Below are 19,527 nucleotides of genomic sequence, written 5' to 3' on the forward strand. Positions count from 1 at the left end.
CTACGAAGTCACTCACAAGATTTGCTTTTAACTCCCCCAAAGAGAAAAATCAGTGTCCCTGAAAAATATTTTTTTCATTCTCTCCTGTGAGGAGCGCCGCTCTTCCAACGAGGGTCTCTTTCCATGGGTGAATATGGTTGTCTGGGGAGTTGCGGTGTTTATCACTATTGGACTTCCCCAGTCTTAAGTGCTGTTGTTGGACACGGGCAAAAGACTCGCATTTTCGGCAAATATAAAGAGGGTTAAGGTTTCGGCTTTAGCGGAGCCGGTGTTTACATTGACAATAATAAGAAGATCGTCCCTGGGTGGGCTCGAACCACCAACCTTTCAGTTAACAGCCGAACGCGCTCGCCGATTGCGTCACAGAGACTGACAAGAGAAGCTTTTCTCCATTCGCACCTTTCCGGTCAAAAAATAAACATTGCTTGCATTTTCTTGCCAGTCGGCAATATTCCTTCTGCTCTGATAGCCAAGAATTAAATTTCATTTTTCACAAGCTGTATGAATTTCTTGAAAAACAAGTTGTTGCAGAAAGGAAATGCATTCATGCATTAAACTAAATCAAGCCCTATGCGGTTGTCCAAAATGGTACTTTCTGCACAAAAAGACAGGAAGAAAGGCACAGCTGGGATGTGGAGCCAGGATCTCCAAATAAAGAGACAGGTACTTAAAGCAACTAAGCTACGGCGCCAGCAGAATTCTCCTCTTTTACAGCCGCTTGGACACACCGCTCTGAGCCATCTGCATTCAGTAAGCACTGAGTCTGCTGGCTGAGCAAGCTGCCTCCTTTACATGCAACAGAAACCCCGACTGTAAGAGAAACGAAGAGACATGGCTTTTATTGGGCACTTTTCATGTCCAATGCGCTTGACATCTCCCAAGGGCGGCAGAGTTCATTTACGACACTTTTCCTTTCTTTCTTCTTTCTGCACTCTTTGATGAAACAAAGCGAGAAATCATGTAAGGGAAAATGACTTTTTTCATGGAGAAAACATGCACCAGGAAATGTTGTGTTTAGAAGACGTGAGTTAACATGAAAAGTGACCTAATTTACAGGAGCAAATGCTCGCCTAGCAAGATCTGCTTTACTACAAGAGAGAAGTAGAGTGAAAGACGTGATCATTTCACGCCGTTGTGGAACAAAACGCTTTTTTCTTGGAATTCTAAATCAATTAGAAATTCAGAGCGACACATAAAGGCTTTGTCTGCTTAAAAGTGATGATTTTTAAAAACTGATAAAAATGTAGAAAACACGTTTCTCACGTAGAAATTTAAGATGGGGGTGGGGTATTACTAGTAGCGGCGCTGAACTCACCATGAACATCACCAATTCATTTACGTGACGGGCTAGTGGTTTAATGGATAACGCGTCTGATTTCGGTTTATTAGATTGTCGATTCGACTTCTACCGGGGTTGTGTGATTTAAATCAGGCTCCTCAGAAATAGATGTCCGTTATGTAAAAGAACCGCACCTGAAAGCAAACGTTGGGTCTGGGTTCCTTTCTTTCCTGCATGAAATAGCAAATCGTTACAAAAAAAACACCAACTAATGTCCAATAGCGTTAGTCATTTAAGTAAACATGAATATACTGTAAGGTCTTGGTACATGGGAGTGGATTTCAACTACAATTAAAAAAGAGCAAATTATAATTACAGGCTTCAGACACTTTTTCATACAACAGTGACCAAACACTCCCTACCTTTCAGATTTGCTTGAACCTGTAACAAGAAGGAGGTCTGAAACTTCCATTCTCTGATGTTACTGTCTCTAAAACCGGACGTGATGTTTCGCGGATGTGCAGTGTGCCTTTTCTCTTGCCGTGTTCAAGATGCTTCGCTGCATAAGCTCCTGACTGGGTGTTCCGTACTGTGCTGTTACTTTGTTGAAATTACCCGTGCGGTGTACAGATAAAACCCGACTGCGTGGTGTAAGTTCCGGGTTTGGCACCAGCAGCACCTGCAGACTCATCAGCTGACCTCGATGTGATTTGAACACGCAACCTTCTGACCTGGAGTCAGACGCGCTACCGTTGCGCCACGAGGTCACGCACCTCTAGTGCTTTTAATTCCCCCAAAGAGAACAATCAGCGTCCCTGGAAAAGTTTTTTTTCATTCTCTCCTGTGAGGAGCGCCGCTCTTCCAATGAGGGTCTCTTCTTCCCAGACCACAGATTATTCTTTCCGCCCGGCTCTCTCACAGAGAGCAGGCACACCGTCTCCACTGATGTGTTTACTACATCTATAGATCTGACCCCCTACAGCCACGATATTCCTGGACAGGATATTTACCACCAGCCTCGTGAACTTCTCATCTTGACCTCTCCCAGGAGGAGCACAATTAACACAGAATCCACTCTCCATTTAGCAAATAACACAAAACACTGTTTACCTGTCAAGACAGAAAACCAGGCTGCTCCAGGTGTGGCTTGAACTCACAACCTCGGTATGACTCCACTGCTCATGTCATTGGACATGGCCTGAACCAGGAAAGAGATTGGAAATCGAGACTTCATGGCGTTGTTTTAAAACTTGCCTACTCTTTCAATTTTTTCGGTCAAATCTTTTATCTGGGAGTACTTTCAGTTGATGTTAATCCTTGTCCCTATGCACGATTCTGGGCCATGGTGCATCTTGAATAATGTTCTTATAGGCTTCAGTTTGGAAAAGTGCGCTCTTCAGAAGCTACCGAAAACGCTAATGGTTACATAACACTTAAGCAAAAGCAACGTTCGGGTTTGAAAACTAATATTACTTGCTATGAATACAAACACTGTTACAGGAGGCGTGTTAGGGCTATTTTAGCTTAGATCATCAATTCATCTGACATTTCTTCTCCATCTATATCAACAGCGTAATCGCTACTGAGCTATAAAGGCAGGTCCTGGCAATACAATCTTCTTTAGAAAACATTTTTAAAACTGTTTCCACGACCACACGTAAAGTAAAAGATACCGATTGCACGCAACTAATACATTCTCTTTTCCAGGGACGTTGTAGCTAGATGCAAATTACAATCGAAAATGTATCAGCATAGATTGTACAGCATTTATGTTTATATTTATGTTAAAATGAAGGATAATATATCAAAATATCAACATCCAACTTCACAGTGCTAACGTAACAATGCTTGTTAAATTCTCAAACAAATCCGCGTTGTATTTCTAAACTATTTTAGCAGAGGACGCAACAGGAGTATAAATGATATCTCCCGCCAGCCCTTCAAAGATACTTTTCCATGGGTGAATATGGTTGTCTGGGGAGTTGCGGTGTTGGTCACTATTGGACTTCCCCGGTCTCAAGTGTTGTTGTTGGACACGGGCAAAAGACTCGCATTTTCGGCAAATATAAAGAGGGTTAAGGTTTCGGCTTTAGCGGAGCCAGTGATCACATTGACAATAATAAGAAGACCGTCCCTGGGTGGGCTCGAACCACCAACCTTTCAGTTAACAGCCGAACGCGCTCGCCGATTGCGCCACAGAAACTGACGTAAGAGGCTTCTCTCCATTCGCACCTTTCCGGTCAAAAAATAAACATTGCTTGCATTTTCTTGCCAGTCGGCAATATTCCTTCTGCTCTGATAGCCAAGAATTAAATTTCATTTTTCACAAGCTGTATGAATTTCTTGAAAAACAAGTTGTTGCAGAAAGGAAATGCATTCATGCATTAAACTAAATCAAGCCCTATGCGGTTGTCCAAAATGGTACTTTCTGCACGAAAAGACAGGAAGAAAGGCACAGCCGGGATGTGGAGCCAGGATCTCCAGTTAAAGAGACAGGTACTTAAGCAACTGAGCTACGGCGCCAGCAAAATTCTCCTCTTTTACAGCCGCATGGACACACCGCTCTGAGCCCAGTAAGCACTGAGTCTGCTGGCTGAGCAAGCTGCCTCCTATTCACGCAACAGGAGCCCCGACTGTAAGAGAAACGAAGAGAAATGGCTTTTATTGGGCACTTTTCATGTCCAATGCGCTTGACATCTCCCAAGGGCGGCAGAGTTCATTTACGACACTTTTCCTTTCTTTCTTCTTTCTGCACTCTTTGATGAAACAAAGCGAGAAATCATGTAAGGGAAAATGACTTTTTTCATGGAGAAAACATGCACCAGGAAATGTTGTGTTTAGAAGACGTGAGTTAACATGAAAAGTGACCTAATTTACCGGAGCAAATGCTCGCCTAGCAAGATCTGCTTTACTACAAGAGAGAAGTAGAGTGAAAGACGTGAGCATTTCACGCCGTTGTGGAACAAAACGCTTTTTTCTTGGAATTCTAAATCAATTAGAAATTCAGAGCGACACATAAAGGCTTTGTCTGCTTAAAAGTGATGATTTTTAAAAACTGATAAAAATGTAGAAAACACGTTTCTCACGTAGAAATTTAAGATGGGGGTGGGGTATTACTAGTAGCGGCGCTGAACTCACCATGGTGCAATTCATTTACGTGACGGGCTAGTGGTTTAATGGATAAGGCGTCTGATTTCGGTTTATTAGATTGTCGATTCGACTTCTACCGGGATTGTGTGATTTAAATCAGGCTCCTCAGAAATAGATGTCCGTAATGTAAATGAACCGCACCTGAAAGCAAACGTTGGGTCTGGGTTCCTTTCTTTCCTGCATGAAATAGCAAATCGTTACAAAAAAAACACCAACTAATGTCCAATAGCGTTAGTCATTTAAGTAAACATGAATATACTGTAAGGTCTTGGTACATGGGAGTGGATTTCAACCACAATTAAAAAAGAGCAAATTATAATTACAGGCTTCAGACACTTTTTCATACAAAAGTGACCAAACTGCCTAACTTTCAGGTTTGCTTGAACCTGTAACAGAAAGGAGGTCTGAAACTTCCATTCTCTGATGTTACTGTCTCTAAAGCGGGACGTGATGTTTCGCGGATGTGCAGTGTGCCTTTTCTCTTGCCGTGTTCAAGATGCTTCGCTGCATAAGCTCCTGACTGGGTGTTCCGTACTGCGCTGTTACTTCGTTCAGATTACCCATGCGGTGTACAGATAAAAACCATCTGCGTGGTGTGAGTTCCGGGTTCGGCACCAGCAGCACCTGCAAACTCATCAGCTGACCTCGACGTGATTTGAACACGCAACCTTCTGATCTGGAGTCAGACGCGCTACCGTTGCGCCACGAGGTCACTTGCCTCAAGTGCTTTTAATTCCCCCAAAGAGAACAATCAGCGTCCCTGGAAAACTTTTTTTTCATTCTCTCCTGTGAGGAGCGCCGCTCTTCCAACGAGGGTCTCTTCTTCCCAGACCACAGATTATTCTTTCCGCCCGGCTCTCTCACAGAGAGCAGACACACCGTCTCCACTGACGTGTTTACTACATCTATAGATCTGACCCCCTAAAGCCACGATATTCCTGGACAGGATATTTACCAGCAGCCTCGTGAACTTCTCATCTTGATCTCTCCCAGGAGGAGCACAATTAACACAGAATCCTCTCTCCATTAAGCAAATAACACAAAACACTGTTTACCTGTCAAGACAGAAAACCAGGCTGCTCCAGGTGAGGCTTGAACTCACAACCTCGGTATGACTCCACTGCTCATGTCATTGGACATGGCCTGAACCAGGAAAGAGATTGGAAATCGAGACGTCATGGCGTTGTTTTAAAACTTGCCTACTCTATCAATTTTTTCGGTCAAATCTTTTATCTGGGAGTACTTTCAGTTGATGTTAATCCTTGTCCCGATGCACGATTCTGGGCCATGGTGCATCTTGAATAATGTTCTTATAGGCTTCAGTTTGGAAAAGTGCGCTCTTCAGAAGCTACCGAAACCGCTAATGGTTACATAACACTTAAGCAAAAGCAACGTTCGGGTTTGAAAACTAATATTACCTGCTATGAATACAAACACTGTTACAGGAGGCGTGTTAGGGCTATTTTAGCTTAGATCATCAATTCATCTGACATTTCTTCTCCATCTATATCAACAGCGTAATCGCTACTGAGCTATAAAGGCAGCTCCTGGCAATACAATCTTCTTTAGAAAACATTTTTAAAACTGTTTCCACGACCACACGTAAAGTAAAAGATACCGATTGCACGCAACTAATAAATTCTCTTTTCCAGGGACGTTGTAGCTAGATGCAAATTACAATCGAAAATGTATCAGCTTTAAAATTTTCTTTTGGATCCACAGGACGATCAGCACGAGACTCAAAATATGCCTGTGTTTGATTGTACAGCATAGATTGTACAGCATTTATGTTAAAATGAAGGTAAATATATCAAAATATCAACATCCAACTTCACAGTGCTAACGTAACAATGCTTGTCAAATTCTCAAACAAATCCGCGTTGTATTTCTAAACTATTTTAGCAGAGGACGCATCAGGAGTATAAATGATATCTCCCGCCAGCCCTTCAAAGATACTTTTCCATGGGTGAATATGGTTGTCTGGGGAGTTGCGGTGTTGGTCACTATTGGACTACCCCGGTCTCAAGTGTTGTTGTTGGACACGGGCAAAAGCCTCGCATATCCGGCAAATATAAAGAGGGTTAAGGTTTCGGCTTTAGCGGAGCCAGTGTTCACATTGACAATAATAAGAAGACCGTCCCTGGGTGGGTTCGAACCACCAACCTTTCAGTTAACAGCCGAACGCGCTCGCCGATTGCGCCACAGAGACTGACGAGAGAGGCTTCTCTCCATTCGCACCTTTCCGGTCAAAAAATAAACATTGCTTGCATTTTCTTGCCAGTCGGCAATATTCCTTCTGCTCTGATAGCCAAGAATTAAATTTCATTTTTCACAAGCTGTATGAATTTCTTGAAAAACAAGTTGTTGCAGAAAGGAAATGCATTCATGCATTAAACTAAATGAAGCCCTATGCGGTTGTCCAAAATGGTACTTTCTGCACGAAAAGACAGGAAGAAAGGCACAGCCGGGATGTGGAGCCAGGATCTCCAGTTAAAGAGACAGGTACTTAAGCAACTGAGCTACGGCGCCAGCAGAATTCTCCTCTTTTACAGCCGCTTGGACACACCGCTCTGAGCCATCTGCGTTCAGTAAGCACTGAGTCTGCTGGCTGAGCAAGCTGCCTCCTTTACACGCAACAGGAGCCCCGACTGTAAGAGAAACGAAGAGAAATGGCTTTTATTGGGCACTTTTCATGTCCAATGCGCTTGACATCTCCCAAGGGCGGCAGAGTTCATTTACGACACTTTTCCTTTCTTTCTTCTTTCTGCACTCTTTGATGAAACAAAGCGAGAAATCATGTAAGGGAAAATGACTTTTTTTCATGGAGAAAACATGCACCAGGAAATGCTGTGTTTAGAAGACGTGAGTTAACATGAAAAGTGACCTAATTTACCGGAGCAAATGCTCGCCTAGCAAGATCTGCTTTACTACAAGAGAGAAGTAGAGTGAAAGACGTGAGCATTTCACGCCGTTGTGGAACAAAACGCTTTTTTCTTGGAATTCTAAATCAATTAGAAATTCAGAGCGACACATAAAGGCTTTGTCTGCTTAAAGTGATGATTTTTAAAAACTGATAAAAATGTAGAAAACACGTTTCTCACGTAGAAATTTAAGATGGGGGTGGGGTATTACTAGTAGCGGCGCTGAACTCACCATGGTGCAATTCATTTACGTGACGGGCTAGTGGTTTAATGGATAAGGCGTCTGATTTCGGTTTATTAGTTTGTCGATTCGACTTCTACCGGGGTTGTGTGATTTAAATCAGGCTCCTCAGAAATAGATGTCCGTAATGTAAATGAACCGCACCTGAAAGCAAACGTTGGGTCTGGGTTCCTTTCTTTCCTGCATGAAATAGCAAATCGTTACAAAAAAAAACACCAACTAATGTCCAATAGCGTTAGTCATTTAAGTAAACATGAATATACTGTAAGGTCTTGGTACATGGGAGAGGATTTCAACCACAATTAAAAAAGAGCAAATTATAATTACAGGCTTCAGACACATTTTCATACAAAAGAGACCAAACACTGCCTGACTTTCAGGTTTGCTTGAACCTGTAACAGAAAGGAGGTCTGAAACTTCCATTCTCTGATGTTACTGTCTCTAAAGCCGGACGTGATGTTTCGCGGATGTGCAGTGTGCCTTTTCTCTTGCCGTGTTCAAGATGCTTCGCTGCATAAGCTCCTGACTGGGTGTTCCGTACTGCGCTGTTACTTCGTTCAGATTACCCGTGCGGTGTACAGATAAAACCCGACTGCGTGGTGTAAGTTCCGGGTTCGGCACCAGCAGCACCTGCAAACTCATCAGCTGACCTCGACGTGATTTGAACACACAACCGTCTGACCTTGAGTCAGACGCGCTACCGTTGCGCCACGAGGTCACTTGCCTCAAGTGCTTTTAATTCCCCCAAAGAGAACAATCAGCGTCCCTGGAAAAGTTTTTTTTCATTCTCTCCTGTGAGGAGCGCCGCTCTTCCAACGAGGGTCTCTTCTTCCCAGACCACAGATTATTCTTTCCGCCCGGCTCTCTCACAGAGAGCAGACACACCGTCTCCACTGATGTGTTTACTACATCTATAGATCTGACCCCCTACAGCCACGATATTCCTGGACAGGATATTTACCAGCAGCCTCGTGAACTTCTCATCTTGACCTCTCCCAGGAGGAGCACCATTAACACAGAATCCTCTCTCCATTTAGCAAATAACACAAAACACTGTTTACCTGTCAAGACAGAAAACCAGGCTGCTCCAGGTGAGGCTTGAACTCACAACCTCGGTATGACTCCACTGCTCATGTCATTGGACATGGCCTGAACCAGGAAAAAGATTGGAAATCGAGATGTCATGGCGTTGTTTTAAAACTTGCCTACTCTTTCAATTTTTTCGGTCAAATCTTTTATCTGGGAGTACTTTCAGTTGATGTTAATCCTTGTCCCGATGCACGATTCTGGGCCATGGTGCATCTTCAATAATGTTCTTATAGGCTTCAGTTTGGAAAAGTGCGCTCTTCAGAAGCTACCGAAACCGCTAATGGTTACATAACACTTAAGCAAAAGCAACGTTCGGGTTTGAAAACTAATATTACTTACTATGAATACAAACACTGTTACAGGAGGCGTGTTAGGGCTATTTTAGCTTAGATCATCAATTCATCTGACATTTCTTCTCCATCTATATCAACAGCGAAATCGCTACTGAGCGCTAAAGGCAAGTCCTGGCAATACAATCTTCTTTAGAAAACATTATTCAAACTATTTCTACTACCATACATCAAGTAAAAGATACCGATTGCACGCAACTAATACAATCTCTTTTCCAGGGACGTTGTAGCTAGATGCAAATTACAATCGAAAATGTATGAGTTTTAAAATTTTCTTTTGGATCCACAGGATGATCAGCATGAACCATCAAAGAGCCTGTAGCTGCAAGAAGGTTAAAAGCGCACAAGTGATCTGTCTTTGGTCAAAGGAATTGCTGGAGCAGTAGGACGCAGAGCAATATCTAGCAGCTGTAGACGATGTTCGGGGAAGAGATAATTCTGTTTTCAGCACAGGGAGTGAGAATGAGCTCAGTCCGGCTCCCAGCAGAATCCATTCTGGTTTGGTTACTGTCAGACTGTGCATCTGAGGCTCTTTGGATCGCAACGTGAAAAAAAAAAAAGTACAAAAAACATTTGCTCACATCTTGTGATTTCCACGAGAGGAAGAGAAGATATCACAAAAAAAAAATCAGAACTGAAGATTTGGATCCGGGACCTCATACTTGTCAAATGATTAAAATAATAATTATGAAAATATCAGGTTGTGTTTCTGCAACATATCGTGCACAGTACGCCATTTTTTCTAAAAATACAGTAGATTGTACTTAATAAAAATGTACAATTCATCGCTGGTATAAACAGATGTGTGCTGTGTTTGCCTTTGTAAGCATTTGTTTAAAAAAGAAGTTCACAATATGATAAAAACACAGAAAGCACAAACCTAATAATATAACGATACAAAATCAATACCAAATCATAAAGCCAATTAAGTACCTATCCTTTGAAAACAGTGACATTTGTATATACTTTTGAATTACAAATCAGACAGAGTAGTCCCTTAATTCAAAGATCAGATCTTGGCCAAAACAAGACAATTAGATGTTAGCTGAATTCGGAACAAGAGCCTCTGCTTCATCGTTTATTGAGCTTTTGATCAACGTCTGAGCGAAAAAGATTCGCTATTTTAACTCTTTGATTAAAGTTTACAAAAGCACCTTCCTTCGAGCAGGAGTGAAAACAGCGACTTGAGGATTCCTAACTGTTTTTAATACAGTCCGCCACGCTACCAACTGAGCTATCGAAGGGATTTAAAGTGCTCCTCTCTGGCACATATTGCCCAATGTAGTGAAATATTCCGGGTGATTAAATTCCAGTTCGACATCAAGTTTCCAACTCGTTTCCTTAGTCTTGTTTACCTTGAATTTAAGCCACAAACCAGGATTCTACTGTATAAACTTCCGGGGATGTTACAAAATGTTTGAGGGGGCATCAATCATTACAGGCGGAAATTCACTCCTTTTTTTTCTCGAGGCATCATATTAAACATTTCATTTGGATCGAGAAGAGGATCACCATGCGAGACAGAACAAACTGTTTGATTCCATCTTTATTGGGAGCTGCATCACAGCTAATGGATGTAAAGCCTTCAATATGCGATAGTGAGAGTTCAGTTATGCCAGGGAGTGGGAGTGAAGAGAACTGAACTGAAATTTAGTAAATTCATATTTAAATAGAGTGTAAATCATCAAAGTGTTCTGTCACTTCAAACTTAGTACGACACTACCAGGAGTGGGGATCGAACCCACGTGGACTTTCGTCCATTGGATCTTAAGTCCAACGCCTTAACCACTCGGCCATCCTGGTCTACAGCAATATGCTGCTCAGTTGTTTAACATTTGAATATGATTCATCTATTAAAAAAAATTAAACCAGCGCCCTGTCACAGAAACGTACCCCGGTCTCCCGCGCAACAAGCAGGGGTACTCAGCACTGTACTAACGAGGAGCGCTTGTCCGCAGCTCGGCGTGAGCTCTGTTTACTGTCAGCAGACATTTCCTCATTTCAAAAGACGTTTTCGCCTGCTCTCAGTAATTAATGTCGGTTTGAAGTCTGTTCCTGTTGTCTCCACTCTTGACGAAGAGCAGCCTTACGTAGGAGACTCCCTCTCTCAAGAATTTTGCCATCACCCTGCAAGAGAGAAGAGCCATCAACCACCAAGACACTTAACATTAAGCACATGAAATGGGAGATGTTTTTTACTTAAGGATGTTACCGTTTCCACTCTAACTTCTTTGTCAGAAGTGGGATATGAACAAACATCTCTAGGGGAAACTACAACCTGAACGCAATGCCTTGGACCACCAGCCATCCTGCCTGTGGCTCTTAAATGGAATGATATGTTTTATTTCTACTTGATGATAAGGGGAAAAAAAAGTTAAATGTAATTAGGGAAATGTCTTTTTTCATATGGAGAAAAAAAGTCTAAGCAAATGTAAAGTTTAGAGCAGCACTCAATAAAAACTATCTGAAACCGAAAGCGCTTCTTATGCGGATCAATATATTCCGATACCAGTGGTTCCGCAGAAGAAATAAGAAAAGCTGAACTCCAAGCACTGTGTTGCCATTACGGCTACTCTGGCTGTAGCTGCTTTAAGATCTACTCAGCGGGCACAGAATGTTGTATGAGGTCAGACTGGTTTGCGATGTCTAAATAACAGCATGCGAATTTAAGCTTATTTAAGAGTATTTAGAATATAATACATGCACCAAAAGCGTTAATCCTTCACTGGCTGCTATTTGAAACGCCTTCATAAATGACACGTAATAGAGATTTATGCAGCTAGATTTTATGCTTCACCATACATTGCAGTCGGGAAAATAAATCAACTTTCTTTAACACCTCTGGATAAAGTTCTTGGATAAAGTGGAGCAGGTTTTAGACCTCTGCGTACAGCGCCCTTGATGTCATTTTATTTTTACAGCAGCAAGCATCCTGAAAGTTTTTTTTATATTTTTTTATTTGAACAACAAAAATACATATAATACAAAAAAGATCACATATGACGTATCAACAACATCGTCAGGGGCACGTGCCCCGTGTAATCCAATTACACTTTCTGAAAAATCTACTGTCCATGCAAATGTACATGCTGATCTACAGGGTTCTTTTCTGCACTGAGCTGCTCATTTGAAATCCAGAAGGCAACACAGACGCGCTCCTATACCAAGAGTCTTATCTGGACCACCTGGGTAAAAAAACAGGAAACCTAAGCACTATTCTATACTGACAGCTTTTGAAAAGGAGCTCTGTAATATGCACAAATACAAAGACAAGATATAAATACTCCATAGGTTTAAAATTCAGGAATATGAATGGTCAATTGTTTACAATTGGAGTTTTTATGTTTCGTATGATTTAGCGACTTTTTTTCAACATGTAAAAAAAAACAGCACACCTAAATGATAAAGCCTTAGAGCTACAGAGAAAAAAACAAATTGCGTTTAAAGTAATTTTAAAGGCTCGAGAAAACATTGCACTATGAACGCAAATGTTTGTCTTCTTTGTCGCACTTACGTTTTGTTGCTTTAGCAAATTTCATGCAGTTTATTTCTGACACAAGACATAACAAGCTTGTGTATTTATGACAAAAAACCAGGGCAACAATTTTCATTGACCTTGAAACTAAAATTGTTAAAAAGTAAGTTAAATGCACATATAGTAAATATATTTTCTCATATAATGGTGTGTTTTTCTGTCTAAGAATCCTTCATGAATGGTTTAACAGAAACTTTGCATGATTAAAACAAATATTTACGAATTTTAACGTTTTATACAATAAAGTTTTATTGTGAACATGAGCCCTGTTTATCGATATCACCAATACAGTTCTGGATTTTATTCTGCCTTCCTACGCACATATGAATTTTCTTTCACACAACAGCTCGCATGTGTGGTAGGGTATTAGCGCCAGGGATAAAAAGAATGATGTTGGCTTTTAAATGATAAACCATTTGCGTTTATACAAAATCACAATGCGTTGTCGCAGACATTGGGACATACTCTGTTTAAACACCTGTCGTTTTCTCTTATATTGGCTTCTGTGCTTCGGTCCATTTGAGAGAGAAGACACTGAAAAAGTCGTGTGAAAGTGGATTTTGCACCTGCGCCAGTGCTGTAGTGGTATCATACAGACGCCCATACAAATCCATCACATGCTGAAAGCTCCGGAAGGCAACATAAAATGTTGCTCTGTCTGTTGGTGGATTAGGTATGCACGCTTTTTTCAATGTAAAATACAATGTAAAAAGATCAAATTTGATTCAAAATCGATTAATGTAAAAACCAATAAAGCTCATGTTTTTTATCTAGTTTTATCTATATCTATATCTATATCTAGTTTTTCAAAGTTCTTTTAAAAAAAAAGTTTATCGCGATTGTGAAAGTTAGAGAAGGTGTACCAGCGCGTGCCTTCATATCGCCAGCTTCAGTCTCGCCTGTAGCTGTGAGAAGGTTAAAAGCGCACAAGTAATCTGTCTTTCGTCAAAATAATTGCTGGAGCAGCAGGACGCAGAGTACCATCCAGCAGCTGTAGATGGTACTCTCAGTCCGGCTCCCAGCAGAATCCATTCTGGTTTGGTTACTGTCAGACTGGGCGTCTGAGGCTCTTTGGATCACAACGTGAAAAAAAAAAAGAACAAAAAACAATTGCTCACATCGTGTGATTTCCACGAGAGGAAGGGAAGATATCACTTAAAAAAAAACAGAACTGAATATTTGGATCCGGGGCCTCATACTTATCAAATTATTAAAATAATGATTATTAAAATATCAGATTGTGTTTCTGCAACATTTCGTGCACAGTACGCCGTATTTAACAATAAAACAACAGTCACAACGAGGGCTTTACACGCAGACTGGGGTATTTTCCCTTTTTATATTTTTGCCACTTTATATCGAACCTGTTATACTCCCAAAAGTGCAGAGTAGCTTGTAAATAAAAATGTACAATTCACCGCTGGTATAAACAGATGTGTGCCTTGTTTGCCTTTGTACGTTAAAAACACAAAAAACACAAACTTAATAATATAACGATACAAAATCAATACCAAATCATAAAGCCAATTGAGTACATATCCTTTCCTTTGAAAACAGAGAACACCTTTATATCTACAAAAAAAAACGTGACATTTGTATATTCTTTTGAATTACGAAGCAGACAGAGTAGTCCCTTAATTCAAAGATCATATTTTGGCCAAAACAAGACATTCAGACGGGAGTTTAATTTGGAACAAGAGCCTCTGCTTCGTGGTTTATTGAGCTTTTGATCAACGTCTGAGTGAAAAAGATTTGCTATTTTAACTGTTTGATTAAAGTTCACAAAAAGCACCTTTCTTCGAGCTGGAGTCAAACCAGCAACCTAAGGATGCCTCACCATTTCCACTACAGTCCTCCGCTCTACCAACTGAGCTATCGAAGGGAAGGGGGGAATACTGTTTACCTTGAATTTAAGCCACGAATCAGGTTTCTACAGTATGAACTTCCGGGGATATTACAAAATGTTTGATGGGGCATCAATCGTTCCAGGCGGATATTGACTCCTTTTTTTTCTCGAGGGATCATATTAAACATTTCATTCGTATCGAGAGGAGGATCACCATGAGACACAGAACAGTTTCATTCTGTCTTTATTAGAAAGTAGTGTTTGTGCTACATTAATAATATTTTCGTGGAAATATAGAAGTTGTAATTTTTAAAACTTTTAAAAGTTAAATATTAGCATGTTAATGTAATTAGTTTGTGTTTGTCATTACTATACATATTCCCATGTTACTATAATTTGTAGCTGAAGTTTACTAGTTGTGTTTTTTATGATGATTATCATGTTTATTACAATATTGTATAAAATGCATAATTTGAACTACATATTTTTCAGGTGTGAATAATTGTATATTTTCAGAATAAATTTCTAAACCAAATAATTTGCTTGATTTACTAGTTTCTACACCTATAAGACCTATCTTTGATGTATAATAGACCTTTAACTACATAGGTATAACAGTCCTCTACATGTATCCGTATAATAGAACTCCAACCATTTATGTATAATGGACATACTGTATAATCAGAGATGTCTAATTGACGTATAATGATATACGTATATTAGAATTTCATTCTAGACCCATTACGGACCACATTTATATGTCTAAGGTATGTGTTTAATCAACGTATATTCTACAGTACATCTTTTGCCCACTGGGGAGACACTACAACAGAGCATCTGTAAAAGCTCTCTACCTGCCCGCTCTTAACAGAGACGTGACGAGGGTCTAAAGGGACATTTTGAGCCGTAGAAACATTTTATCATTCTGTACTTTCCTGTGCAGTCAGGCCAATTCCACTTCAACTGCGCCCGACAACAGAGGTCGTTTTGAAAACAACGAGAGTAAAGGGACACTGCATATCTGCAGAACATCACCTCCGAGTTTCAGGACAGTAACATCAGAGATTGGAAGCTAGGGAGTTTCAGGTCTGTTTTTTTATTATAGGTTCATGAAAGTCATACCTTTGCAATAAATATTTCAGAATACCAGTCAAATTAAGTACAATTGCTGCACAGATCTGCATTCTACAATAAGAAAACTGTCCGTTTAATCAAACACGCCGCATAAAGCATTTTTAAAACAGGAGATATTGTTTTGGAATGCATCTTTCTATAAAAATAAAATGATTTGAAGGGCGCTATAAGCAGAGGTGTGAAAGCCTGCTCTACAGAAGAACTATATCCAGAGGTGCCAAATAAGTCGAGGTTTCACCTCGTGAGAGAAAGCATCTCAGAAAACGAAGTTGCAGTCGCTTCCATGCCTCATAACACCACTAGGTCAGACAACAAGAGCTGAAGAGCCGCTGTCGAGAGTAACGCAGCCGAGCTCTCTAAGGAGCTGGATTAAAGCTCCAGTCTCTTGTCAGGCCCCCCGGGTGATTCAGGGGCACGATCCGGCACACTTGCTCCCCGGCTTGCAGGCCCGGTCCGCTCCGGTGACTGCCACCGCCACTGCCTCTTTTTCCCCCGGCTCCGGCAAGCCCGTGTCCCTCGGCCTTCGCCGGGCCTGCCCTCCACCAGGTGAAGTCGCTCTCCCTGCCACACCAACTCCTGCCAGCCCAAGTACAAATTGGCCCCTGCCTGCTGCAGCAGGTCCAGCCCCAGGATGCAGTCCTCCTGGATAGGTGCGAGGTAGCAGGGGTGGCGCACCGTCACTGTACCCAGACGGAAGGCAAGCACCTGTTTCCCCTGGACTGCAGCAAGCTGTCCCATCATGGTCTTCAGCTGCAGGCTGGAGGCCTCCCATCCTGGGGGGTTGGTGCCCTCGGTGTCGGGGAGGACGCCAGGCCGGAGTAGGGTTACCGATGAACCGGTGTCGAGCAGGGCCAGGCAGGGTTGGTCCTCGATTCGGCAGTGGAGGTACAGGCCCTGGCTACAGCTGACTCGCCCCACAGTGGCGTGCAGGGCGCCGGTCTTCACAGCGCTCTCCGGAGCTGGGGTTGAGGTGTTCCAATGGCGGCCGTCCCCGCGCTGAGCCGCCCCGTTCCCGTTTTCCGATGCCGATGTAATTGTGTGAGGCTTTGGGGCCCGGCAGTCCCGGGCTCGGTGTCCCCTCTTCCCATAGCCTTGGTAAAACCAAAACCAAAACCAAAACCGTTGGTCAGCCGGCAGGGCGCACTGCATCTGCTGGTGCTTCCAGCCACCCCAAATACGGCCTCAGCCCATGTAGCAAGGGCCAAGGCCTGCCCCAGCGAGGCCGGCGCGGCCAGCTGTACGTGGCGCCGCTGCTCCTCAGGTGAGAGGGCCTTGAGAAAGGCCTGGAGAGCCATCTCCCGCTGCGCCTCCTGGGGGAAAGCTGGGTATCCTTGGCGGGCGAGGAACATGACATCAGCGGCGACCGAGCCCAGTCGCTCTCCTGGTCGGCGCCGCCGTAGGGCCAGCCTCTCCCGCATCAGGTCAGGCGCCTCCTCCACCTCCAGCCGGAGAGCTGCTGCCAGTGCCGCATATTCTCCTCGGTCCTCCTCCAGGACATCCAGGAGCACCTGGCAGGCTGCTCCTTCCAGCGCCACAGCCAGGTGGCTGGCCATCTCTGCCCAGTTCCAGCCATTCGTTTGGGCTGCGAGCTGGAACTGCCTTAGGTTTCCCAAGGTGCTTCCCAGTCGTAGAGACCGGGTCGCACCCGTGCCAATGAGTGTGGGAATCGCTGGTCGGCTCTGGCAGGGAGAGTATCTTCTCTCTGGGGTGTCTGCTGGCCAGGCGTAGCAGGCAGTTGCCCCAATTCTACCGGCAGAACCACTACTGAGTAGCCCTGGTAAGGGCTGTGGCCACCTGTCGCACCCAGGAGTTGCTCAGGCTCCATATGTGCGCTGCCGGTGGGTTCTGTCTCTTTTAGAGTCAGCCACCGCTTGAAAGAATCGGTTAATGTCTGCCACGGTTTGTCCATCCTGCCCGCTTCTGACACCAATGTAGCATTTACAGGTTCTTCTCAGGACAAAGGACCAATGGAGATGAGATAAATGAACCAAACGATAGCTTTATTCTTTATCAACCACACAAAACCAAACACAGAATATACACACACATGAGGAGACTGACAGAGCATGTAAACATCTTTAGGGTGGTAATTACTTAACAACAAGCTATACACTTATAAGACTACACAGGACACTAGAACTACTATGACATTATTTACACAGGTAGGGTCAGCTGCTGGTCATCGTGCTGACCCTCAGACTCTCCCCGGCTACAACTCCCAGCCTGCCCAGCGGTACTATGAGCGCCTAGGGGCGCTTCCTCTTCACAACCGGGAGAGGGCGTTACAATACGTATGTTTGACGAATCACTGCCCACTGGCGTTGCTTTCCAGACACCACAACTATTCACGATGAATCTTATGAATACACATCTTTATGAATAATAGTATTATTTATTAATAATTAACTTTAATGTATATCTTTATTAGTAGCTGTATTACAGGTAATGCATGTACAGCCTTTATTATGTGATAGTGAATTTGCAGGTATCCTGGGGAGGGAAGAGAACTGAAATGAAGGAAATACATATTTAAAGGGGGTGTAAGTCTTACATCCGTTCTGTCACATCTGGGTGTTAACTGAATAGATTTGTGGTATTATTTATTGTGTTTGAACTCTATACTTGTGTTTCTCAGGAGACAGCAGAAATATTGGCGATCTGTGGCTACAGAAAATAGTGTGAACTTTATAGGCAAATGTAAGGTTACGTTAATGAAAAAAACTTATTGTCACCTTTATCAACGTGATTATTTAAGACAGTTGTTCGGAACAGTATCTCTTCTCATATCTGTGGCTGTTGTCCTACAATAACGGTGGTGAAACAGGCAGAATGTGTGGAAAGAACTGGAGATGGAACAGGAGACTTATCCAGTCAATAGTAAGGTTGTGTAGGACCGCACACACTAGGGGACAGTGTTGAGTAGCGTGGTTTAAAAGCTTCACGAGCCAGGAAGGAATCTATCCTCCAATCTTCTAATCCGAAGTCAGACGCGTTATCTATTGCGCCTCTGGCCCTACTGTCACTTTAGTCAACTGCACTACAGTGAGCTCAGAGCCGCTACTAGTAATGCATTGCCCCTGTCCACATTTTCTCAATTAGATTCACGTGTTTTTTACGTGTGTCTAATTACTACGTCTTTCGTTTTGTCTGGTTTTAAAAAAATGTCTCTTTAAAACAGACAAAGGGTTTATGTGTCTCCCTGAAATTCACACACGAGGGAAGTCACACGAGGAAGGAAAGATATCGCGTTTAAAAGGAATCGGGAGTGGAGACGCCGGCGATTGAAAACGAAGCTTCATAGAGTACGTGCGCGCTACCACTGAACTAAACTCCCAATACCAAGTTTTTTCCGCAGGTCTTTAATAGTGTTAGGAACTCCCATGTCACATGGTCTGTGATTGAATCCAATGGACCGTCAACGGTGCACATTTTAAAGGTCAAAGCAAGACAATCAGACGTGACGATAGATCAGAACAGAAGTCTCTGCTTCTCTGTTTGCTGAGCGTTTGGTGAACGTAAAAGTGAAAGACAAATTCGCTGTTTTCACTTTTTAATTAAGGAACAAGAAAACACCATGCTTCGAGCCGGATTCAAAACAGCGACATAACAATCACCCGTTGTTTTTTAAAACAGTTTTACGCTCTAGCAACTGAGCTATGGAAAGGTCACCTCAAAACGCCCACGTTTTGTCATACGCGTAGCCCAATGTAGTGTACTGTTTCTGTTTATTTAAATTCCAGTTCGACATCAAAATACTCACTCCCATAGTCTCTTTTAGTAGAAGAAATAGACCACGATTCTACTGTATATTCTACCTGAGATCTTACAAATCGTTTGAAGGGATATCAGTGCAGGCAGAAATTGACTCTTTTTCTACTGGAATCAGGATCATACAAAACCTTTCTTTTGAATTGAGAAGAGGATCATGGTGACACTCAAAACATCCCTGCCATTGTTTCTTTCGAGGACTAATGGATTATTG

The 19,527-nt window shown here is 42.6% G+C and overlaps 6 non-coding genes across 6 annotated transcripts; all 6 read right to left on the reverse strand.

The window, feature by feature from the left end:
- Nucleotides 1-1,974: 1,974 nt before the first annotated feature.
- trnaw-cca (transfer RNA tryptophan (anticodon CCA)) lies at nt 1,975-2,046 on the reverse strand. The gene has a single exon. It is a non-coding gene; the product is annotated as a tRNA-Trp (tRNA).
- Nucleotides 2,047-5,069: 3,023 nt separating this feature from the next.
- Nucleotides 5,070-5,141, reverse strand: trnaw-cca (transfer RNA tryptophan (anticodon CCA)). Its single transcript has one exon. It is a non-coding gene; the product is annotated as a tRNA-Trp (tRNA).
- A 1,423-nt stretch (nt 5,142-6,564) lies between these two features.
- trnan-guu (transfer RNA asparagine (anticodon GUU)) lies at nt 6,565-6,638 on the reverse strand. Its single transcript has one exon. It is a non-coding gene; the product is annotated as a tRNA-Asn (tRNA).
- A 1,599-nt stretch (nt 6,639-8,237) lies between these two features.
- Nucleotides 8,238-8,309, reverse strand: trnal-caa (transfer RNA leucine (anticodon CAA)). Its single transcript has one exon. It is a non-coding gene; the product is annotated as a tRNA-Leu (tRNA).
- A 2,441-nt stretch (nt 8,310-10,750) lies between these two features.
- Nucleotides 10,751-10,833, reverse strand: trnal-uaa (transfer RNA leucine (anticodon UAA)). The gene has a single exon. It is a non-coding gene; the product is annotated as a tRNA-Leu (tRNA).
- A 3,526-nt stretch (nt 10,834-14,359) lies between these two features.
- trnay-gua (transfer RNA tyrosine (anticodon GUA)) lies at nt 14,360-14,447 on the reverse strand. The gene is given in 2 exon segments: nt 14,360-14,395; nt 14,411-14,447. It is a non-coding gene; the product is annotated as a tRNA-Tyr (tRNA).
- Nucleotides 14,448-19,527: the final 5,080 nt, after the last annotated feature.

This window comes from Atractosteus spatula (genome assembly GCF_055471065.1).
Source record: "Atractosteus spatula isolate fAtrSpa1 chromosome 10 unlocalized genomic scaffold, fAtrSpa1.hap1 SUPER_10_unloc_5, whole genome shotgun sequence".
NCBI lineage: Eukaryota > Metazoa > Chordata > Actinopteri > Semionotiformes > Lepisosteidae > Atractosteus > Atractosteus spatula.